The following is a 25,551-nucleotide window of genomic DNA, read 5'->3' as shown; positions in this document are numbered from 1 at the left end:
ATGGGTGGTAATACTTTTACTTTTAAAGGGTTAAGAAGAAAGAAAGGAAGAATTAATAAATTCATAATTATCTTTAATTGACAAGTCATACTTGTTTTCCTGACCTTATCGTCTTCTAGAATGTCAGTGGGACAAGGGCCTGAGGACATGCACGGTACCAAGTGCCAGTGATAACCGTAGTGACCTGGAGATAGCTTGATAGTATAGGATGTAGGTTAGGCTCTGTTCACATGTCCATTCATTTGTAATGGATGAATGGATGCAGTATTAAAAAAATAAATAAGTAAATGGATCTGTTACAAATGGAGCACAAGCAGATGAACGCTTTAGTTTCCGTTTTATATTCTTTTTTGATTGCAGTAGATTAATTTTTCTAGAGTTCTGTGCAAGCCTAATACTTGAAAATTGGATCTGTTAACAGATGACCCTTTGTTATGATATATTGTCTATAGATTTCGATCTTAAAAAAAAAAAAAGGGATCCAGTTGCTGTCCAATTTTTGAGCTAGACATAAAAGTCTGTTTTTTCATCCAACTGAATTGTACTCAAACATTTTAGCACATTTCCGTCTCTATTCAAATGTCTTATTTTCCAGTATTAGATCAGCTAGACAAAGAAGACAGCAGCTTAAGCAGCCTCTTCTTACCTCAGCACCCCTGATATCTCCAGTATTAGATCAGATAGACAGGGTGGACCGCAGTGTGAGCAGCCTCTTCTTACCTCAGCACCCCTGATATCTCCAGTATTAGATTAGATAGACAGGATGGACAGCAGCTTAAGCAGCCTCTCCTTACCTCAGCACCCCTGATATCTCCAGTATTGGATCAGACAGACAGGGTGGACAGCAGTGTGAGCAGCCTTTTCTTACCTCAGCACCCCTGATATCTCCAGTATTAGATTAGATAGACAGGATGGACAGCAGCTTAAGCAGCCTCTCCTTACCTCAGCACCCCTGATATCTCCAGTATTGGATCAGACAGACAGGGTGGACAGCAGTGTGAGCAGCCTCTTCTTATCTCAGCACCCCTGATATCTCCAGTATTAGATCAGATAGACAGGATGGACAGCAGCTTAAGCAGCCTCTCCTTACCTCAGCACCCCTGATATCTCCAGTATTGGATCAGACAGACAGGGTGGACAGCAGTGTGAGCAGCCTTTTCTTACCTCAGCACCCCTGATATCTCCAGTATTAGATTAGATAGACAGGATGGACAGCAGCTTAAGCAGCCTCTCCTTACCTCAGCACCCCTGATATCTCCAGTATTGGATCAGACAGACAGGGTGGACAGCAGTGTGAGCAGCCTCTTCTTACCTCAGCACCCCTGATATCTCCAGTATTAGATTAGATAGGGTAGACAGAAGTGTGAACAGCCTTTTCTTACCTCAGTACCCTTGACATCTCCAGTATACAATCAGAAAGACCGGGTAGATAGCAATGTGAGTGGCCTATTTTCACAGAACCTTGGAGGAAGTGAGAGAGCAGAAGCAGTTCTGACTTCTAGCAGATATCAGTGTCATCCGAAGAAAATGGGAGTCAAGCGGTCCATGAGCTGCTGGTGTGGCTGCAGGGCTCACATGACATAAAAGTGTCCCATTTGCCCTAGGAGATCCGTCGTAGACATTGCTGGAAAGGCACCAGCACCGTAATTGAGCACAGGCTGTTTTTATTTTACATGGGGAAACGTAGTGAGTGAGAAGAGGTTGACTTAGTAGCTGACAACCCCTCTAAGGTTTGCTGCATCATGGTATCAGAATGCTTGAAGTGTTAAGTTAACACTTAGTACATCTTTACTTTCTTGGGCTGATTATTTTGATCACAGCAGGAATTAGTAGCCTTATTGCCATCAGCCTGGTTATATGGAGCCATCAAAGGGCACAAAGACCATCAGATTATCCCAGTAACAGTATCACCTGATGGGCCAGTGCTGAGAAATCAAGCTTTCAAGCCAAATGAAATGAGCCTCAAAGTGCATTGTCTTCCGAAGTTTGATTTCTCAGCGCTGGCACATGAGCTTTACTAGAGAACGGATAACCTTTTTATTGTTGTACTAGGAATAATATTGCCACTAGTTTCGGTAGTAAAAGCAATGCTGACAGTTTCCTTTTAGCTATGCAGATCTCGCACTACAGAGGCTCAGGCAGGACGGCACGTGGTTTTATATGGGGGTTTAATCTTTTGTACTAAATGAAAAATATTAAATTGATAAGTGTTCCGCACAGTGTATTTCTGATGCTGCTCGAAGATACAATCAATGTGATGCATTGAGGCTTTGGAGTGTTCATATAAATCATTAATTATACTTATAGTGAGAATTGGATCCACCCATATCAGACAGATAGGAATAATGACGGCCTACTGGATCTTCTAGCTTTACAGGATCCAATGGTTACTATTAGACATAAGCAGCTGGCACTTTCGTGTGTGCAAGCAAGGGTTAATTCCGAGAAGCTAAGCTGCATTCCTGCAGGGTGTAGGGAGCAGCTAGGATTTCCCTTGTCGTATGGACCACATATAAGAATCAGAGACAGTAACACCTGCGTGGGGCCGGGGATAGCCTTCATTGTTTTGGCCTCCCAGAAATGCGGCTCCACAACCTGTATAATCTGTGCAGCCACCGAAGGTGCGAAGCCTGTAAATGTTAAAGTGGCGCTCCTCCTGCGATTAAGATGGGCTACATGGTCACAACATGGAAAACCGGTCATCTTAGTAACATACAGTTTATTGATCTTGTTTTAATCTTATATTTCCGTTTTGTTTTATTCTTTGCTAAGTGAAGACCATCAGCAAGCTGCTCTGTCGTGATTACCAATCTTATTATACGGAGTATAATTGTAGCCTTTGGTCCTTACACATATACCATAGATATAATACACATGAAGTCACTATGGGATTCTCGACAACAATTATCCTGGCGCTTCTGAATATAATGATGATATGCTGGATTTTATATTCTACCTTTATAACAAAAGCTGCCACCTTTGGGCGCTGGAGATGTGCGGATCGCTGCGCTGAAGCCAAGGCCACATTCCAGGTCGGTGCTCTCTGGCCGCGGACGGGAGCTGCAGAAATGTCGTGAGCTTCTGGACATGGGCAGATTAGATCGGTAGAAAGGACAGATTATATAGACTGGGCAGATGGTAGACAGGGCAGTTTAGATTGTTAGATAGGAGAGATTATATAAACTGGGCAGGTTATAGATAGGGCAGATTAGATTATAGACAGGGCAGATTATATAGACCGGGCAGAGAGATAGATATAAATGGTAGATAGATCTGCAATGGCCCAATAATCCAGGAGACAGCTGACTGCTGGGCGGTGTACTCGCAGGCTGCTGACGGTGGCTGTGAGCTGTTATATTCTGGCTGTAGTGATAGCTGTACATTAGATATTATAGGTGTTATCCTGTGTACTGACCCCCTGGGTATGGGCCTATAAATCACTACTTGTTAGTTTCCATGAATTTGTCATTTTCTTGTAATCCGTACAAGTAGCAGCACGTTTCCAGCATTATTAATTGTGCGCAGGTAGCTTTCTGCCAGTATTAATGGCCGCCTGTTTCCTATTCTCTACCTTGCTTTCTTTGGAGAGAGGCCCGTCTAACAAAGCATTAGAAAAACCCCCGTCTGCCCTGGAATGTGTGTATTAGCCGCAGATTATTTCCTATTAGCAGATCCGCGGCCCGGCCATTGGCTCGCTCAGGGCTTTCAAACTTTTTTTTGTGTGTGTGTATAAGCGATTCAGGCCATGGGAGCGAATTACCACCATGATTGGGGAGAAAAGGGAATTAGTTACTGTTGCTATGGACACGGGAGTTCACTGTGGTATTGTGAGAGGCTCCGCTCAGTCAGACGGCTCAGCATGGCAGCCGCATTGTTAATGAAATCACTGAGCACATATGCCTTTATATACTCCACCTTTACCTTATATAAGGCTGGATCTGAGGGCGAATCCTGCAATTATCCATATTACCGACAAAATCTATCGGATAAGTCGTATTTTGCATGTGTGATCTGTTTTTGTGGTAATGTGGATATGTGATAAAATAACTGGATATAAGATACAAAGACTGATGATAGATAAGTGAGAGTGATGTGTGATGAATAGATATGTGATAGATGATGTATAGATAATAGAAAAATAATAAATACCGGTAGATAATAGATAAATGGATAATAGTTAGATAATAGATAGATAATAGATGATATATAGATAATAGGTAGATAGATAATAGATAGATGAGAGATAGATAATAGATAGATCTGTAGATAGATGAGAGATTATAGATAGAATCTAGATAGATATATAATAGATAGATAATAAATACGGTAGACAGATAATAGATAGATGATATATAGATAATAGAAAAATAGTGAATGTTTATATGCCAAAGCAAGCACGGGAACTTACAGAGAAAAACTATATTTGAAAGATTGACACCTGTTCTGTGTTTTGGAGACCCTCCTGGTTTTGTCTACAAATACTGATCAAAAATACCGATGTGTGAATGAGGCCTAAAACTGTTTTGCATTCATACTGTATCTTAACCTTTAAAATTGAAACTGGAAATCTATATCTGATAGAAATGGTTAGGGTCCCATCAGGTACGGCTTATCATGACTAGTGAGCACATACAAATTGGCCAATTTGTGCGTTAAAGGGAACCTGTCAGGTCCCCCGTGCCCTCCAATCCAGCAGCATTCAGCTGTGTGTGAGTAAGCTCCCTCCCTAGACAGCCCTGTATAACATAATTCAGTAAAATAAATGATTTAAAAAAAGCCTTTATAGCCTCCATTTTTCCTATGCTAATGAGGACTTTTACTAGTCGATGGGGCGTTAGTTCCCCAGACTAGTCAGCCCTTGTTCCATGTCATTACATGGACGTGATATCATAATTTGCATGAGCCGGCATCATCACCAGCTCTTACAGATCTGCTCTCGCTCTGCTCCCGTCTCTGCAGCCAGGTATACGCTTCCCGGCTTCAGAGGCGTGCTCTGTGCATGACCGGAAGCTGTCTTCTAAACTCCGGACATCTGGAAGCGTACACCCAGCTTCAGAGGCTTATAACAGGACGTTCATAAAATTGCCTCCGCTCATGCGAAGCGCACTCCTCAAAAGCCGGGAAGCGTACACCTGGCTGCAGAGATGCAGTGACGCTGCCGGAACGAGCGGCGTGCATGCGCAATATTTGCGTAAGCGGTGATCATGCTCTTTAGCAAATTATGTCATCACTCCCACAGTGGCGTGATGACATAGAAAGAGGGCTGACTAGTCTGGGGAATTAACGCCCCATCGACTAGTTTTCTGATAGTGGCCGTGGTAGGATACTGCACATCCACCTCCCGCAGTGGTGGCCGACGCATAGAACAGCTGAGCGTCAGGTGTTCCGGGTGTAGACAACCTCTTTAATCTGAGGATAGCATGAGATAAGACACTGATTTCAACAATGAGTCACTTATTAGGTTGTATGCTGTTGTTGCGATGCAATGGATGTTTTATTACCAGGAGATTATCACTGCCCAGACTACAGCTCACATACTTCCTTGTCTGACTCCACCCCCACCGCTGATTAGCAGCTCACTGTCAATATACACAAGGAGCTGTGGTGTGGGCAGGGTTATTTTTCTGAGCTATGCTACATCGAAAAACTCAGATTTTATTTCAACTGCTGCACCCAATAAACCAAGTGACACATTGCCGGTATCAGCGTCTCTTTACGTTATACTACTCTCAGATGAGGTATCAAAAACCTGGTGACAAATTCCCTTTAACTACCTCAGTTTTATAACTATAGTCTATATGCCAGCAATGCTTTTTACATTTCATGTATTCAATATCTAAACGTCTTGGCGCACACTTGTGATCCTCATCGGGCCTCCAACTAACAGCATGCCCAATACTAATAGTATTGGTCGAATTAGAAGAGCCAAAAGGGACCTTTTTGGCCATCTAGATCTCTAGGCTGCAAACTCGCCACTCACTATTGATTCCCCCCTGAAAGAGATAAGATTAACTGATAAATATTCAATATTCGATACATAGATAGTTAGATATAAATGTAACAGACATGACACAGATGAGATATTTCGTGTACAGTTGACCTCCCAGTTGAAAGTGGTTTCTCAGTTCTCCTTCCCAGCAGTGGATGGATCATTAAACTCTCTAAGGGAAAATTAAACAATTCACTTGGAGCTGAGCGAATTCCTACATTCAGCGTATAAGCCAAAGCACAATGAAGCTTTTTGTGTATATTAACTGTGCACGTGATTTCCCGCATGTACAGAGATGGGTACAGTCGGCAGAAAGCCATGCTGACGTTCCACTCATGATCCCAAGACAAGTTCTGTGATAGAGACTATTGATTAACATTCAGAACTAACATGGATCACCTGCACCTGAGCGTTTTCCCAAAATGCTTTCAGACTAATGCAGCGGCATCAATTTCCTGTACATATGTATGCATGGGAGCTGCGTACACAAAACTGTAGTGCTTCCAATCAATATCAAGCTAGATTGACACCTCCCTTTTGCATGATCCTAGCACAGACCATGATGGATGGAGCGGCGACGGGTCTACTGACCTGAACTCAGCAGCCTGATAGGCATACAGCATAGAGGCTGTTGAGTTCGGGTCAGGAGACCCACAACTACTCTATTCTTCACGTCCGTGTCCGGACTACTCCAAACGGATGTGTACATCTAACCTTAGACTTGATTTAAACAGCAGGTTGCTCTTGAAGTTTGATCTCCACAAGTTTAATGTCCCTTATTATTTTCTGGGAACATAAAAATGTAATATGTAAATGATAACAAAATCCTTATACTCCCCTTACCACTCACCTCTCCGGACCCTTGACTACTCACTTACACCAATGGGGTCCTCACTGCCTCTTCTTATTAAAAAATATTTGTGGTGAAATCCCTGGACCTCTCATGCTTGGCTTGGACTTCTGGCTATGATGAGGCACGAGAGGGTTCAGTGCAAGCTTGTCAAAGGCCATGATATCAAGATGAGCCTCATCAGAGCCAGAAGTCTTGGCCTTCCGTGAGGAGGCTCAGTCATCACAGTACCAGTGGCAATAATAAGAAGATGTGATGAAGACTGGACGGGTAAATGTGAGGATCGGAGTGGCTCAAGAAGTAAGCGTTGAGGGAAGTGTTAGGCTTATTTGTATTTTTTAAACTATTGGTGGACCTTCGTGGTTCCTAAAAATGATCATCAGAGGATGTCCTCTTGCTGAATGAGTGTGGAGGTGAATTAGAAAAAAATCAGCATTTCGGAAAATGCAAATTTTTGTACAATTTGTGTACAATTCAGTTCCATTGGAAAATATACATACATTTCTAGTAGAAAGCATTTGGAAATCCACTATAACACCTTGGCAGAAGTTGACTCCGAATAGCGACTCTTATAAAGAAGCTCACTTCTGCTTCTCAATAAATTTGGCTCATCTCGGGCTGTTTGTGCTCCACCAACTGAGATTTCTGCAAGCTAAGATTTCCATTATAATTTACTCCAATTTCTGGGATACATATCAGTAAATCTATCTGGTTCCCCATTCCACTAAACCATGTTCACAAAATTAGAAAAAGTTTTGTTTTTCAGACCTGTGCTAAAATTGTCATTTTTTCTACGAATACAAATAACTTCATGAATCTCCCCACTGCGTTGAGTGTATTAGTGCGACCATCTGCACCATAAACCGCTTCAGAGTGTGACATCATTGAATAACCACAGCCGTCCTCCTCTGTGACAAATGTTTAGCTCTCCAAACCCTAACACATAGTTACAACCACACGACACAGTGTTTATCTGACCAATTAGCCCTGCAGAGGGGCAAGCTAATAGTTCACTACTTCCCAAACACTCATCGCCATGTAGCAACCACACAAATGTAACATCGATTATGTGTAATTGTCTTAAGATGTCGTGCTGGAGCGTTAATGCAGTCCGCCACACTGCCTACAACCTGGGAGCAATGCTGCCTTTATTGCTTGTCGCTTGCCTTATTTATCTCAGCGGTGGACTGTGTACTTCACATCCAGTTCCCTGGATCACACATCTGCAGAGTTTCTTTTGTGTTACAGTATATATTTTCTTCTACCAGGTAAACTCTGTTAACACAGTATTTAAAAGGACAACGTTTTCTAACACAACATGTTCGTGAAAATAATAGAAATGATGAAAAATGTTGGGTCTGTTGAATTTGGTATGTTTTCAGACATAAAGAGTTTGATGTAACTATCCAGATTTTTGTAGTTCTTGTTGTATTCCTTTGGCCCAATGGAGGAAAAACATTTTGCACGTCCCTTTTTAAACTTCGGAATCATTGCACACATTGGACGTATCGTCAGAAGATCTATTATTATTATTATTATTATTATTATTATTTATTTTTAGACCACCATTGATTCCAGAGCCCTGGCCTTGCGGGCTTACAGTTTACAGGTTTATGTAAAAGCAAACAGTAGGTTGAGGTGTTCCAGCAGCTCCAGTGATGGTGAGGTGGCAGCTGAGTTAATTCACGCTGTAAGCTTTCGAGTTACGTCTGAAAGTTCCTAATGCGATATATAATCGAAAGTGTTGGGGCACAGAATTCCAGAGGATGGGGAGATACCTTGGAGAAGTCTTGAAGGTCATTGGGTGAGGAACGTTCGAGTGTTGAGAAGAGAAAAATGTCTTTGGAGAACCAGAGATTGTGTGGGAAGATATCGAGAGAATAATTTGGAGATATATGGAGGAGACATATTATAGATGGCTTTGTAGGTCAATGTTAATAGTTTGAACTGGATTTGTTGGGGAATTGGAAGTCAGTGAAGGGATTTGTGGAGGGGAAAAGCTGAGTAGCGAGGTTGGTGTATTGTGTGATTTGTCAATCAACTCATAAGAAGTAGACCCTAGTGGAAATTGATTCACTTCGGAGTCACCCTCACGTGGTTACCTTCTGGTGGACCTTTGAGGCAAATTTTGTAAGAATCTGAGCCAACTGGAATTTCCTCAAGTACTCTTGTAGGCCTGTCTAACTGAGACTTATACCTATATCCTTGTATTTCTATGTTGTTCAGCCTAATAATAAAAACATTGGATGAGATTAACTAAGTTGAAAAAGTTCTATCATTCAATTAAATGGGCAAAATTGTAAAAACAAGCAAATTTAAATTTGCCTTTTATTAAACATCTTTTCATTCTATAGTTTACTGCTCATTGCCTGGGGTGCCAGCCACCTCAGCAGTTAATCGCAGGTGGCTGTTTCCTAGACAATAAATGCTTTATACTTTAAATCCTGCAATTGTGGCTAAGAAGTGGACCTTCTACAATGCTACAGAGCCAAATCTGTCTCTACTTGCAACTTGGGATAGCTCACAGTTCAGACCAGTGGTAGGACTATGTCGCTGGTCTGAACTGTCTGTCTTTAGGGGCTGATCACACACTCCTGGCAAGAAGGAAGCTGAAAGGCAGTGGAGTGGTGCAATCCAAATCAAAGAAAATGATACAACCTGGGATGCTAGTCACTTATCATGGCCAAGCCGTGAGTCAGGATAGTCAAGGAGTCCAAGGTCAGAAGCAAGGAGAGTACATCATAAACAGAAGGAAGAGACTAAAGCACAGTCAGGCAATGCTCCGAGGTCAGAATATCTGAAGGATAGCAGACCAGAGCAGAAGGAGTTAAACGGATGGATGGTCAGAATGAGGTACAAGGTCAGGCAACTAAAGATCAACATACAGAACGCAAGGCACAGAGAGACCAAACCACACTTAGCTGAATGTATGTCTGGCAGAGGTCTGAGAGAAATAGCTCAGTTAAGTAGCCTGTCAGCGCCTCCCAGTCTCAGATTGGACAGCCGAGCTGTCAATCAACACTGACAGCTCAGCATGCACCTGTTCCAGATTGGATGACTGAGCTGTCAGTAACTGCATCCCAGACACACTGAGGGGTGGAACATGACACAACCCCTTTTAAAACATCCATCAAGATTATGGTCGAATTTGTGCCAAGAAACCCCTCTTGCCTTATTTCTATTATGTGTTTTTTAAATTTCTCAACAAGCAGGCGTGGTTTAGTTGGGAAGTGACATGTTTTCCCAGGAATATAGGCTTGGTTTAGTATGGAGAGCTATCCACCAAAATTCAGATGTAATGGTGGTAGATTTTTTGCTTTAAGTTTCCGGTACGTAGTTATAGGGTGTGCGCATTTTGCCTTAGCTGCCATTACCAGCATGCAGAGATTTTCTTTACATGAGCCATTTGGACCATAAGAATCTGGAGATGTTCATTAATTATGGGAAAGTGTTGTGGGCATGCTCTGTGACATGTGCAGGGTGTTGTGGGCATGCTGTGTGACATGTGCAGGGTGTTGTGGGCATGCTCTGTGACATGTGCAGGGTGTTGTGGGCATGCTGTGTGACATGTGCAGGGTGTTGTGGGCATGCTCTGTGACATGTGCAGGGTGTTGTGGTATGCTCTGTGACATGTGCAGGGTAAGGCAGGAGGAGACACTTATCATGAATAGTGGATCCAGTGTTATCTATGTACAAGTGTTATCCTTCATTGTGATCCAGCCCGTTATTATAATTAAAAAAATATATATTTTTTTTTTCTAGAAACATGAAACAAACCTGAATCAATATTGGGTCATTTTCTTGTGACACATCATCTTTGTCATTTTTTTAATATTTAACTTTTATTTCTTTTTGGATTACTGAGGAGGTTCCTAGAGAAAGAGGAACTACAGAACTGCTGGAAGTAAAGGAAGTTAAAACTTCCCTTAATTAGACATCTTACAAAGTTTTATATATTCACATGTTACTGGTCAATGCATAGAAATATATACAATGCAAATTTCACTGAAAACCTTTATTTATTTATTTATTTATTTTTTGCTAATTAAAACCTGGCATCATAATGTCATTAAAAATTGTGGCTATATAATTGTGATTTAAACGATAATTGAGGTGAGAGTAAGCTGGTCTGTGCATGAGGAATAACACTTTTTCTGGCAATTACGGTATATGCTTCTGTCCTGCATTTTTCAACAGTTTTTCCTCTCCTCAGGCTGTTTCTTAAATGTTCAGTTGTCCATGAGCTAGTGGTTAGAGACTAGCTGCTATGATGTCTCCTATACACGGTATACAGGGACATGAAGTATTCCTGCTCTTTGGACTTGATGCAGCACATGTTCAAAATGAGTTTCAGCATGGATGATATTATACACCCATGCTGAGCAGTGTAGCTGTCAATCCAGCTCTGGGAGGGGTAAATACGCTAGAAATCAGCAGGAGTATTATTTATTATCATAACACGATTCATCCCATGACGCTTTACATGTGGAAAGGGGTATACACATATATATTGTGTGGCAGTGACCCCTGTTACAGCTAGGGGGCGCTGTATGTGCTCTGCAGAATGTGCATGGAAGCGTAGTGAGGCCATGAGGGCGTACTACAGACACAGGTGTGACTGTAATTAGAATAGTGAAGCAGTGACTGATTAAAAAGCCCTGTAGTAGTGGGGGAGGTGTCAGTGTGTTCTTGGAAGCAGACAGGGCAGTTGTCTGCAGAGCTCCCTCTGTGTGGAGCAGCACAGAGGCTAAAGGAACCAGAGAGACTGACACCCTGCGTCTCGGGCTGTCTTGCGTGTACCCAGCTGCACTCCAGAGGATAAAGAGTGCAGTGCGCTGAGTGAGTACAGAGACTTGTTACCGGCGTGCGGTCACCCAGGGAAACTGAACAGAGGGAATTTCAGCCTGTGTATTGACTGCGTCATATAGCCATGCATTATTAATGGACTGTATGAAGAAGCCGTATACTATATTGACTGTGTGAAGTAACACACAATAAAAGAACATTTTGTTTGTACTTGTTTGGGTCACTGCCAATTTCACTGTATATGGTCATACCGCTGCATCACTATATATATGTGTGTGTGTATGTATATATGTGTATATGTATGTGTATATGTATGTATGTGTGTGTGTGTGTGTGTGTATATATATATATATATATATATATATATATTTCTTCCTGCCTCTCTTTCCCTCTGATTCTCACTCTGCATCTCCATTCTTCTCCTCCCCCCCCCCCCCCCCCTCCTTCGTGTCTTTTAGCTGTCTCCTTGCGGTAGTTTTGATCAGTTTTATCTGCAGGATAATATCACTAGAGGACTAGTGAATCTGCTGCCCTGTAGTCCTCCATATTCATCATGTGCTTTGTATAACCCACCCCCTCCAATGATTTCCAGCTTTCTGCCTATGCACAGTGTACATAAAAGCTGCCAATCAGTGATGTGGGCAGGGTTACACAGAGACTGGCAACAGATAAAACAGTGATTGTATCAAAATGTCAGCAAGCAGCCCACAAAGTGATACATTAATGTAATGAGAAACTCTGCCCCTGCATCATGCTGCTCTCAGATGTAGTAGAAATGCTTGGTGACACATTTCATTTATGACTTTTTTTTGGCTTGTACTAGAAAAACATGAATAGAATCATTGTATGTTAGAGTTGGAAGGGACCTCCTGGGTCCTCTGGTCCCACCCCCTGCTACATCCCTACAGGATTCACTAAATCATCTCGGCTAGATGTTTGTCCAGCCTGTGTTTTCAGACTTCCATGGAAGGAGAGCTCCCCACCTCTGGTGGCAGCCTGTTCCACTCATTGATCACCCTCACTGTCAAAACGTTTTTTCTATTATCTAATCTGTGTCTTCTCCCTTTCAGTTTCATCCCATTGCTTCTCCTGTTTCCTTGTGAGAACAATGATGATCCCTCTTCACTGTGACATCCCTTGAGATATTTGTAGACCTCTATTCAGTCTCCTCACAGTTTTCTATTTTGCAAGCTAAACATTCCCAAATCCTCTAACCGTTCCTCGTAGGACATAGTTTGCAGACCGGTCACCATTCTGGTCACTCTTCTCTGAACTTGCTCCAGTTTATTGATGTCTTTTTATAATGTGGTGCCCAAAACTGGACACAGATGAGGAGTAGAGGGGGATAATTACTTCACGTGATCTTGACTCTATGCTTTTCTTATTACATCCTAGAACTGTATTTACCTTTTATGCTGCAGCATTACACTGTTGACTCATGTGCAGTCTGTGATCTATTAGATCACCCAAGTCTTTTTCACACATGCTGTTGCTTAGTTCTGTTCCTCCCATTCTGTATATGCTGTTCTCATTTTTCTTGTTCAGATGTAGGACTTTGCAATTCTCCCTGTTAAAAACCATCTTGTCTGTTGCTGCCCACGATTCCTGTTTGTTTAGATCTTTTTGAGTCCTCTCTCCTCTAGTATTGGTGTCTCCTAAAAACAGCACCACACCTATCTTCAGATTGTATGTGGTATTGCAGACACTTGAATGAGATCTTTGGATTAGTGAGACTGTTTCTGGAAGAAAGCAGTCATGTTTTTCTATTATTGTTCGTCTTTATATTTCCATACTTCCATTTTGAAATCTTTGTGATCAAAGCTTTTTCTTTTATAATAACCGTACATTAGGCACATTTAACCCATAATATTGTTGCTAATTTGCCTTTTTCAAGGCTCTGATCTCGTTAACGATAGCTGCCAGTCCTCACATAATAATCTGGAATTTTATGGTTTGAGACCCAGCTTGTCGCGAATAATGAGGATTCAGATGTAAACTCTTCATAATTGCCTGCTAAGTTCAGCAAACTTGCAAGGCAGGGGGGAGTAATACTTAAAAAAAAAAAAAAAAAGAGAGAAATCTTTTCCTTCTGTCGCACTTGTGATTTTTTTTAAACAATGGTCTCTGATTACCACAAAGCCCAGTATTGAGGACTTGAGTTCTGGTAGGAGGCAACACCAATTCATTAAAGTTTGGGATGAGAGCTCTGCGTCAGATCTTGACAGCTATAACTTGACTAAGATTTTAATTTTATTCCTCTACTGATTTTTTTTTTTTTTGCCATGCGGAATGTTGGTTGACTTGTACTGTAAAATGGTTGTTGAAAAAACCATCCATCATGGCTTTTTATTACTTATATCACTGGTACATGAAGGTAGTGCACAGAGTCCAGAAAACCAATGAGGGGTGATTAATAGAAAAGCCAAAGGTGCAGTATTTAGTTTGTCAGGTGTGTATGAATTATAGATCATACTTTGCTAATTTTAAAAAAATATTTTTACTAGTTCTTAATCGCGTGAGTATGATTTTATTACAATACTTCAAAGTAGCCAACAAGAGTTTATTGTTTTTTTTTTAATGGTCAACACCAGGGGTGTCAAACTGCATTCCTCGAGGGCCTCAAAGCATGCATGTTTTCAAGATTTCCTTCTCATTGCACAAGGTGCTGGAATCATTCTGTGCAGGTAATTAAATTATCACCTGTGCAATACAAGGAAATCCTGAAAACATGACCTGTTTGCAGCCCTTGAGGAATGCAGTTTGACACCCCTGGTCAACACACCTTTTAAATCTAATTTTTCATGCAATACGTATTGGGGTAATTAAAATTAATTTTTAAAATTGTCTTGATTGAAAATATACAGCTTTATTGTAAACTTGTGTTTCTAGGGTAACAGACTACAAATAATCCCTGTGTAGTCGGGCCTCACAATCATCCTCATCCGGCTGTTTCCTACCTCTCTATATCCTACTAAATGTGTGACCGAAGCGGACGACACAGGTTTTTTTGTAGTTTGTATGAATTCAATAAGCACGCAGCCTTCACTACGATATACTCAGTCTGCGGTATAATCATACATTTCACCTAAGGGTTTCACGTGTGCCAGCAATGTACACGGAAAATATATATTTTTTCTGCTTTGCTTTGAAATTTGCAACAAAAATAAACCAGTCCGAAAAAAACCCCCGTGCTCATAAAATAGGAGAGAAAGGGGAGAGCATGAATAAGCCTCTGCCGGACTAAACCGCACTAGCTGAAATATTAATGAACATTTCATGAATCACACATCACATATACTACTCCTTTGTGCAGGAAAATGCCAGGCTTTTATGGACTTTTCCACATCGCCAGAATAATAGAACGCAGAGTCATAAACTAGTAATTAATACTCTTCAGATTTGAAGTATTTTATTGTGCGGCTGCCAATTATGCATTATAGATAGCGCTGCCGGAGAAGGCTGGACGGTGGCGGAAAGCTTAGTGCTTTTTCGACTTTACTCTATATATCATAAGAAAAGCTTAGCTGTTTTCTGCAGTGCAAAAAATCTGTGGTGTCATGAGGACGCAGAGCGCCAACCGTTCGCTGTGGTGCACTGTGTGTCCATTTATGCTTCATTGACGTCTATTTTGTAGGTACTTCAAGATAATAAGAGGCCGCCATTACTAGTAAAGGATATGTTTATTGTCATAGGGGCTGTCTCCAAAAGATCAGTCCCGTTTATACACCTCATTATAACGTATCATGATCATATGGTTTCCCCTTTTTTGCACCCTACTCTGTGACCCAGAATGGAGAGCCACCAAGTCTGCAGTTACGTTATGTGACTGCAGACTTATGAATGCTCACTAGTGATGAGCGAGTATACTCGTTGCTTGGGTTTTCAGGGATTTAGTTTTCATTGCCGCAGCTGGATGATTTGCCGCTACTAGACAGCTTGATTACATGTGGGGATTCCCTAGCAACCAGGCAACCTCCACATGTGCTCAGGCTGGCTAACAGCTGTAAATCATGCAGCTGCATCAACAAAAACTAAATCTCCGAGCAGTCACAAATACTCGGAGACCACCCGAGCGTGCTCTGGGAAAACCCGAGCAACGAGTATACTCGCTCATGACTAATGCTCACATCTTGCACACTGTGAGGATTCTCTGGTGCTGGCTCTGGGAGAGGGTGGTGATGTGACTGCTGGTAAGCAATTTGCACGCTTCCAGCCACATTCCGACTAGACGTGTCAGCAGGTGACCGCTTGTATGCGAATCACATACTTGTGGTCACGTGCCTGCCATTCACGGCACCGTAGATTCCATACAGCGGGCAGTGATCAGTGCGCTCGGTGTGAGGATTCACAAGTCTACCGCCATGTACAGTGATTGCAGACTTGTAGCCTACGGCTGGACAAGCCTAAAGGGGTGCTGTTTTATTTTTAAAGATGGCCAACATGGTAATAATTAAAAAAATAAATAAATAAATAGCTACCTACCAATTCCTTATCATTTCACTCTTTGCTCAGCCAAGGTCATGGGTTGATGGGACATGGGTCATGTCCTCTGTATGACCAGAAAAGGGTGTACAGAGACTGCTCCATATACAATGTTCTCACCATAAAGATATGTGACTGCTGCAGTCAATCACTTGCTGCAGCAGTCAGGTGTTGGACTTCACTTGGGAAAGTGATTGACTGCTACAACTACATGCCCATCCCTGTGGAATGAGGAAGGAAGGAGACTGTAAGGGGATCTGGGTGCTGTTAGTATAAGAACAGTGAAAAAAATTATTTTAGGTCTTGCATATTTTTTTATAGGGTTGACAGCTCCCATAATATATATATATATATATATATATATATACATACACACACACACACACACACACACACACACACACACACACACACACACACACACACACACACATTTTTTTTTTTTAAGAAAAAAATTTAGTGGATGCTGCAACCAAGATCCTGTCCCTTCTTATGATAAGGATTGCCTACACAAGACAGCCCCTTTAGTTACTAGTTTACTGGTATTAACAGCACTTTATTTTTTGAGAGAGAAAAATAATTACATGGATTGAAAATATGCAACTGAAATTTTGAGTTGTAGGAGTGATTTTGTACTGTCTATATCTACAGTTTTGCAGGAAGCTTATCAAGTGCATTAATAGGCAAGTTTGCTTCCTATCTGAACAGGGGTGATATGCTTGGTGGGAATGTGTTTTGGTTTTTTTTGTTTTTTTAAACTGACAAATGTATTGTTCTGTTGTAAAATGTATCCACTGCTATTAATTTCTTTCTAATCCTGCAGCAGTTAACAAGTCAGCTGAGAATTTCACATTTCTCTTTGCTTACAATCAGGTAAAAAGTTCTCCAATCTTCCAGAAGTATCTGTGGATGAGTCCTGCTGAAAGGATTTTTTTTCTTCTAGACTCGTCTTTCTCCAAATCAGGATGATTGCTGGTGTAATCATCAGACATCCTCACATTTATCCTACAGTGGCCACTGCAGGTGATGTGTGGTATTGCAGGGCACCCTTTCAACTTTCCAATACATTTTCATGTTGAGTCCTCCTGAGCTGCCCTGAGCATACGGCTTTCATTATGGTGTCCCCTATGTGTTTCAGTTCTGACATCCTATATAAATACTTGTATACGTCTGGTGCTCCTTTTAAATGGAAGTAATTGATTAGATCATAATTTTTTAATTTTTTTTTTATCTATGGTATTTCTTTGTGTTATTTCAACAGTATGTATAAAATTAATATATATTTTTAATGTTGCATTTTTTGTTACCTTGAAATGAAGTATGCTTATTAGATTACCACTTTCTAATAACCTAAAGCATTATTCCCAAAATAACAAGTTATCCACTTTCCAATAATTAGGGATTAATTTACTGATTGCTGGAAGTCTAATGACTGTGACTCCCAGTGACCCATAGATCAGTGCGTTGGAATCTGGACAGCCAAGCTGTGCAGCCACGTCTTGAATGAAGAGTAGGTTCACATCCTCAGCCATCTGGTCCAGTGTTCCCCAAGTCCTCAAGAGCCACCAACAGGTCATGTTTTATTGCACAGGTGATAATTGCATCAACTGCAGGCAATAATTCCATCACCTGTGCAATACTAAGGAAATCATGAAAACATGACCTGTTGGTGGCTCTTGAGGACCGGAGTTGGGGAACACTGCTCTAGTCCATCCATTGTCAATGGAACTGCTGGAAACAGCCTGCAGTCCCTTGTTCTCAGGGTTCTAGAGCCCCGATCTCATGATCACTGAAGGCTCCAGGGGTCAGACATTGAACATTAGGGTATAACTTATTCTGTGTACAGTAAGAACAGGATGAGCAGTTTCCTTTTTATTGATAGATAGGATTTTATTGCAAGGAACACCTCTATCGGAAGGCTGAAAGCCACACATGATCATACCATAGTAGGTGTTGTGAGACTGCTCATCTTCTCCGTCCCCCCCACTTTGCACAGATCGTGCTCACCACTTTCAGAAGCCACTGGTTCAGTTTCTGCCTTAGGGCACGTTCAGAAATCTGTACAAATCGGACTGACCGTGGGTCTTCCCACCCGAGCTTGACAGCTTCACAGAAATATATGAAGCGGTCATTCTTTGGGTGGGAGAGCCACGACCAGTCCGAGCTTTACCATCCAATCTTGGACTGATTTGTATGGACGTCTGAATGTGCCCTTACGCTGGTTATAGATGTCCATCCTTCACTGGTCTGAGTTTGGACCTTAAATTCTGGACTGATGGCAGGTCTTCTTGCCCAACTTCAACAGTCTCACTCATGCGTATGGCGCTCTCGAGCTTGTGTCAGAAGACCTGCTGCCGGTCTAGAATTCATGTTCCGTCTTTGACAGTGAAACATGGTCAAATGAGTTCATCCTTAAATATCATGCAACCTAGTGTCCATTACACAGTAAAACCCGTTTCAGCTCTATATCTTTGATTCAGCAGCTCAGGCAAAATGGCTGTTTCATAATCATATAAAACCTAGAATAAAATAAAGTGACTCATTCCCGTTAAGCTTTGGATCTTAAAAAAGGGTTTAGATGTTTTTGCGGATTCTTCTCACAGACTCATTTACATTTCACAAATGCAGTCTGCATACAGTTCAACCTATCCTCTGTTTAAATGACATTTATGCATTGCCAGCACCTTGCGTATTAATTTCTCCAGTGCATTTCTTCCAAATTATTTTTTTCTGCTTCACATAAAAGCTTTTAATTAACTAGTGCAATATTGTAACTTTCTGGAAAACATAAATTGCCCGTTTCTTGCTTGCTTCACTGTTTTTTGTTTTTTTTTGTCCTTCTCCCATTTCTCTCATTTACAGTATTTTCACTTCACAATTTATTTCATTTTAGTTGCTTTAAGTATTTTTTATTATTTTTTTGCTTCTGCTTCTCGACTCCGCAGGGATTCCCAGTTGGAGTGCAGTGTTTCATATACAGAGTTTATTTAATCTTATTATAGGCTGTATTGGTACTTTTATACAACTTCGTCTTTGTTTATCTCCTTTGGAATGTCTTTCAAACTAGTATCTGTGGGGATTAAATATAACCATAAGGAATCTAGACTAAAAGGATAGTAATATGTGTGTATGCGATATATATATATATATATATATATATATATATATATATATATATATATATATATATATATATATATATATATATATATTCATGTGTATATATACAGTATATCATATGAATTTTATAGAAAAGAACGAAAAATAAAAGGTTGATAGGAGGATTTACCTGGGTAAATCATAAACACATGCCGTCATTTTTTATACATCATGAAAACAGGTACCTACGGTAGAAAACACATCTAATTATTCTATGCCACTGTTTTGGTGCAACTGATGGTCATTAGTTTTGACTGATGAATAGCTAAAATTTGAAACATAACACATATATAAGCCCACCCTGTTCTGGCCAGTAACACCTTTACCAAACTTCAATGTTAAAAGCACCCATCTTGAAAAAATGTGCTTAAAATATACCACAGTTACAGTTCAATTCTTTGGATAATCTCCCAAATCACAGGATTGTAGGTAAGAATACATTTGCATATCTTTTTATATGCATAGATCTATATATACCTACAATATATTAGTATTTGTGTATTTATTGGCCTGCATGGTGACTTGGAGCAATGGGTTTGAATCCATCTGGGGACAACAATTGCTTGGTGATTGTGTGTTTTCTGTGTGTTTGCTGACCTTTCTCTTTGGTACAGAACTACCGATGGAGCAAAAAGATTTGATTTGGCATCCAGGTCGGTCCTACATGGCAGCCAGCCCATGGCTTCACTTCTACTGCCGGGCATCCTGGGTACTTCTCGTCACTAGGCCTCATGAGTATTGATGGATGACCCCCCCCGATGTTCGGGATCGGCGTGTTCACCTGAGTTTTTTGTGAAGTTCGAGTTCGGGGCACGAACTTGCATCCGAAGCCTGAACCCGGACTTTACATATATGGAATTATAATTGTACTTGCCTGTCCAGCGATGCGTCCTCCCGTCCCGATGTCTCCCGGCCGCATCTGCTTCCGGGACCGCTCATTAACTGCCGGCAGTATTCACTGCATTCGACGACAGTCAAAGCCTTTTTCCGGCAGTGTTCGTATGTGACTTGACCACACAAACCCTGCCGGAAAAAGCCGAGGTCTGCCGATTACAGTGAATACCGGCAGAAGGTAATGAGCGGCCCTGGAAGCAGATGCGGCCGGGAGACAGCGGGACGGGAGGACGCGTCGCTGGACAGGTAAGTTTAATTATAATGTTTATTATTAATTTTCTGCTTTTTTTTACATACCCTAACTGGACCCAAACTGTAACATGGGTTTCCCATGGAAACCCGTGTTTGGGACCGTGTGACCCGAACTTTACAGTTTGGTTTTGCCCATCCCTACTCATGAGATGTCAAAAAGAGTGTTGCTTCATGACATTGTGTGTCAAAGTTAATACCAGAGGTGACCAGGATATCAGATTGAAGACACTGGTCGCAGAGGTGAAAATTGCCAAGGTCCAGCTGACATGGAGGGCAGGAGCAGACCCTGGACCACGGCAGTTCAATCTTTTTGCTCAACATTATATATTGAATATGTTAGTTTTCTATAAACGTGATCCTACGGTGTACAGATACAGCCTTTCTTACTTTTCCTATGACATAAGATAACCAGCTTTGAAAATTTATATATGATTTTTTATACTGTTGGGAGTAGTTTGTTCTACATTTGTCCATCTCTGACCACATGGTGGGTGTGATGTCAATTGCAGCCTTTCTAGGTTTCTACTAGCATGTGATAATCTATTAAGTCTATGAATGAGAAAAAAGATTTGCACTGATCTGGCTTCCACTTCAGTAAGGTAGGCAGACCATAACAGTATAAATTTTCTCAGCTGGTATTCAGAGGCCGTCATCTTGGGTTCCTCTTGCAATTACTGGTCAACGAGGCATCATTAGGCCACACGTAGATAGAGTTAAGTAATTTCATGCCTAAGGGCAACAAATCCTATTTGAAGCTTTTCATATCCATTGCTTACACCATGGAAAGTACATTATTACGTAACGTTTCGGGTGAAAACCCTTAATCAGACATATAGGCTATGTTCATTGCATATAGGTCAAGGAGATCCTGGGTGAGAGGTAGGCCTGTTACACACCACAGGCCTTGATATAGCTTGATCCTGGTTGGTCCTTGTTTGGCAGAAGACCATACCGCACCCTGGATCCCCTTGACTTAAATGCAGAGAACATAGTCTATGCACCCGAAGAAGGGTTTTCACCCAAAACGTTACATAATTCTGTACTTAGGATTAAATGACAGTACTTCATATTAATTTTTATCTCAAGCATCTCTAAGTTCCTTTAGGTGTGCAGTTCCTTCTCTCTGTCTACTATTGGTCTACAGGTTGGTTGGCTCCAGAAGAACTTACACCAGTCTCAAGCCAACTCTATTTCGCTGAGTGTGCCACCTACCTGTTTGGTCATTAAGCCACACATGATGTACATTTTGCTGAAACATGATGATCGCATGAGTGCCTAGTAATTACAAGATACTCCCAAAATGCCAGTTTTCCAGTGCTGGCTGAGTATGTTTGCACTGCCCTGATCCTGCTGCCACAGAGCACCAATTTTGACTGTTCTTGAGTAGTGCAAATATTTTAGCTTTTTTTATAATTAGGCCATAATATTCGAAAGGGAAGTTAGATTCGGAACCTGAACAGATAAGGATTGATGTAGGTGATGGCCATCTCTAAAAAGCACCATGGATAAAGTTGGCACTATGTAGGGAACATGAATAAATCATTCTGTGTATGTCTTTGTGCACATGTGTGTCTGGGTTAGGTTAGGTCTTGAACCTTTTTGGCGTTAAGTTCTACATGTTTTAGATCATTTGTCTTGGAATTAGGCTCGTTTCTAGGATCTAACAAACGATCAGCTGACCACGATCCATCTATCATCCAGTATGATAAGTTTGTATTTCTTCTCCGTTGGCCGCCTCTGCGAACACCCTAATCTATTTAGGTCTCCTAGAACGTAATGCGGGAAGCCCTTGGCAAGAATTATGTTAACAAGATGAAACAAAGAGACTTCAGAAGTAACTCAGACTTATGTCTAAGTTCTATATTAATAAAACCATTGTTGGTATTTCGGCTCATATGGTATAAATCATACTTAGGAGCGAGACATTGCAGTAGTTAGAAAAGACTTACATGGATTTATATTCAAGGGTTCGCCTGTAATATTCTCTCAGCAGAAGTGGTGTTAAATGTTGAAAGAAGAAAATGGACTTTTATTGTTGCTCTGACATCATCACGGTGGATGAAAAGAGTTGTGGTGATACCAGGGGAAAGGGTTTAAGGATTTGGGTTTCTGTATGTACCATACCTCGTAACTGTATGCAATTTATTTACTGTGCATTAATGTCTGATAAACCGAAGACACTGGATTAGCGACTCTAAAAAGAAATTGCTGTCATCAAATCTAATGAGATTTTTATGTATACAGGGCTGTATTTACAGCTGATGTCGCCCTAGGCACTGTGTGTGTGTGTGTGTGTGTCAATTCTGGGTGTTTTCAGACGTGTTTTTAACATGCTTACGCCCCATCATTCATCACCACCTCCTTTGATGTTTTAATGGTGAAACTTGGGAGCTTAAAAGGCCGAGAAGAAAAATGAGAGATGTATAGATATAATTTTTGCAAAATAAGTTGGTCGCTTGTTCCAAAGATGATCTGCAAAACAAAATATACTATAAGTGTGTGTGCCAGGGGTTTATATATGGGTATATCTACTGCATTTTCTAGAATCCGGATTTGATCCTATTAATAACGTAATGCTGTAATTTATGTGAGCATACCACTTAATTTGTCACAACTTTTTAATGACTTCACTCTTATAAAGAGGGAAAATAATGATCAATTAAAGGGATGCTTGACTACTGTAATTTTGATGACCTATCCTTGGGATCAGCTGTTCTCTGCTTTGGTCAGATATAACTAGTGTACAGAGTGGAACAGCTCGGCTCCTTCAATTCTTTGGTGGAATTTAATTCTTTTTGAATTTTATAAAAAAATCTGTATTTGGCAAAGTTTAGCTTTTTTTTTGTAAATCGCTTCTGCTGTGATTCCGCTAAATGGTGGTCAATTGTCTCCATTTTTCTAAACCAATAAAATTCTTATACTCACCTCTCTGGCCCTTCCACTACTCACTGTCACTTGTCCGCTCCTTTCTGCATCTTCTGATCCCCTGCTGATCATGATGGAATCTTTGGACCTTTCACACTGTGCTGGACTTCCAAGTGTTATGTAGACATTGTGATGTCATGGCACCATTGACCTCCCGCACCCCCTAACAGAGCCCTCCTGAGTACCATTTCTCTTGAAAGTCCAGTACGTTGCAATAGGACCAAAGATTGCAATGTAACTGCAGGGAATCAGAAGATGTGGTGAGGACCAGATGGAGGGTGGTCAGTAGCAGAGGAGCTGAAGAAGACAGCAAGGGGTGAGTATAATGATTGGGGTTTTTTTTAATTTTCACATATTTAAGTTTATTAGGATTTTGGGTTTGGAAAGACCCTCAGGGCATTACAAGGGACTGAAAATTAGCAGAGAATATCTTTTACACAAATCAAATTTTCTGGACAAAACCATGTGAACAGGTGAATTTGAATTTTGTGTGGTCAGTCCATCTCGAAATTAGTACAATTTGATATAAATTGTCTAAAGAATCACTAATTAATGGTATTTATCATTTTTCATGTGTTTATTTCATACAGATCAGACAATATATTAGTATGTGTGTGTATTTACAGAAAAATGGCTGCGTAACACGCAGTGTTCGATCTATATATCTTCAGGCCTTGGGTGCAAAAATTTTACCTCTGATTCCTTCAACAGATGTGATATTTAATAAATTGAGATATTTATATTTGCGGCTTGAGATGCACTTGATTACGTTGTAGCGGTTACCAAACCCCACCTCTTACTGCACCCGCTCAGTCAGACCTCGATATGCTCCATAATGTATGACTTTGTCTTTATGATCTGACAAGCTTCATTATATAATAAACTTGTTTAAATAAATCTTCCAGACATAAAAGTCTTCATGACACAGAGTAGAGGAGAAAAAAAAAACTTTAATAGCACAAATGATATATCAGTTTGATGTTCCAGTTATTTTTTTTCTGCATTCAGATCTATGAACATGTGTTTTACATCAGGCTGTAAGGCATTTTCCAGTAACCAGTGTTGTATTACTAAAATGAGTAAAAGAAAACATGTTTTACCATTTCATTCAATAGTGTCACAATCCCAGATGACAATGTTAATTACGGTTGTTTTTCTCTCTTTTCATCGTACTTGCCTACTCTCCCAGAATGTCCAGGACACTGCTGACAAAAGGGGAGACCTCCTGGACTCCCAGAAGAGCAGGCAAGTCTGGGGTCTGTATTTGCTGAGGGGTATGGTCTTGGAGTCAGAATTTATGTAGGGGTCTATGATGTGTATTTGTTTAGAAGGTGTTGATCTTGGGTCTGTATTTGTTTAGGAGGCCTGGTCTTGGTGGTCGGTCTAGGTTCTGAATTTGTTTAGGAAGTTTGCTCTGAGGTCTTAAATTTATTTAAGGGTTGTATGATCTATATTTGTATAAGGAGACTGGACTGGGGTCTGTATTTAGAGGGTCTAAGGTCTGTTTTTGCTTAGGGTGGTCTGGTCTGAAGTCTAATTTTTTACGAATTTGGTTTGGTGCCTTTGGATGTCCAGTGACTTAGTTTAGTTATGAATTCTTTATTTGATCAGGAGGTTTAATCTGGGTCTGCATTTGTGTAGGTGCTCTTATCTGGGGTTTCCATTTAGGGTGTGTGCAAATTTTGAGGTCTGTATTTGTTTAGAGGTCTGTCATGGAATCTGTTTTTGTTTAGCGATCTGGTCTTGTGGCTGCATTTTACGTAAAAGACTTGCTTGGGGGGTCAAGGCTGAGGTTTGTACTGTATTTAGGGGGTCTGAATTCTGTGCAGTACTTGTGACTCAAGTGCTTTAGATTGGGGATGAGACCTACAGAAGTTGGCAGTTAACCGGAGACCACGCTTTCAAGAATGGATTGATGCAAGTGGATAGCCTCTTTAATAAGCTCCATCATTTGTAACAAAATTGGTACTGATTTACACCAAAACTATTTCAACTGTCCTATTCTCAATGCATCACCCCTTTATAAACATCAGCAGAGATGTTTACTTTGGAGTTGGACGTATTATTCAGTTGTTTTGGCTTACAAATCAACTTGACCAAATTAATATATACATTTTATTCCTTTTTGGCCGCAATTCCCCAAATAATTTTGACTTAGTGCTCCTGGTCAGTTCTTGCTGTCGTTACATTTTTA

At 40.8% G+C, this 25,551-nt stretch overlaps 1 protein-coding gene and 1 long non-coding RNA gene across 5 annotated transcripts in view; one reads left to right on the top strand and one right to left on the bottom strand.

Moving 5' to 3' along the window:
* The window catches only part of TRPS1 (transcriptional repressor GATA binding 1), a 322,262-nt gene that overhangs the window by 246,131 nt on the left and 50,580 nt on the right, over positions 1-25,551 (top strand). The gene's annotated exons all lie outside the window — the stretch shown is intronic.
* LOC143781533 (uncharacterized) lies at positions 18,812-23,437 on the bottom strand. Its single transcript, XR_013216752.1, has 3 exons — positions 23,358-23,437; positions 19,417-19,471; positions 18,812-19,197 (listed from the first exon to the last, which is right to left on the bottom strand). It is a non-coding gene; the product is annotated as an uncharacterized LOC143781533 (long non-coding RNA).

Source organism: Ranitomeya variabilis, chromosome 6 (assembly GCF_051348905.1).
Source record: "Ranitomeya variabilis isolate aRanVar5 chromosome 6, aRanVar5.hap1, whole genome shotgun sequence".
NCBI lineage: Eukaryota > Metazoa > Chordata > Amphibia > Anura > Dendrobatidae > Ranitomeya > Ranitomeya variabilis.
Note: the sequence above shows the minus strand (reverse complement) of the source record. Positions and strands in the feature narration are given on the sequence as shown.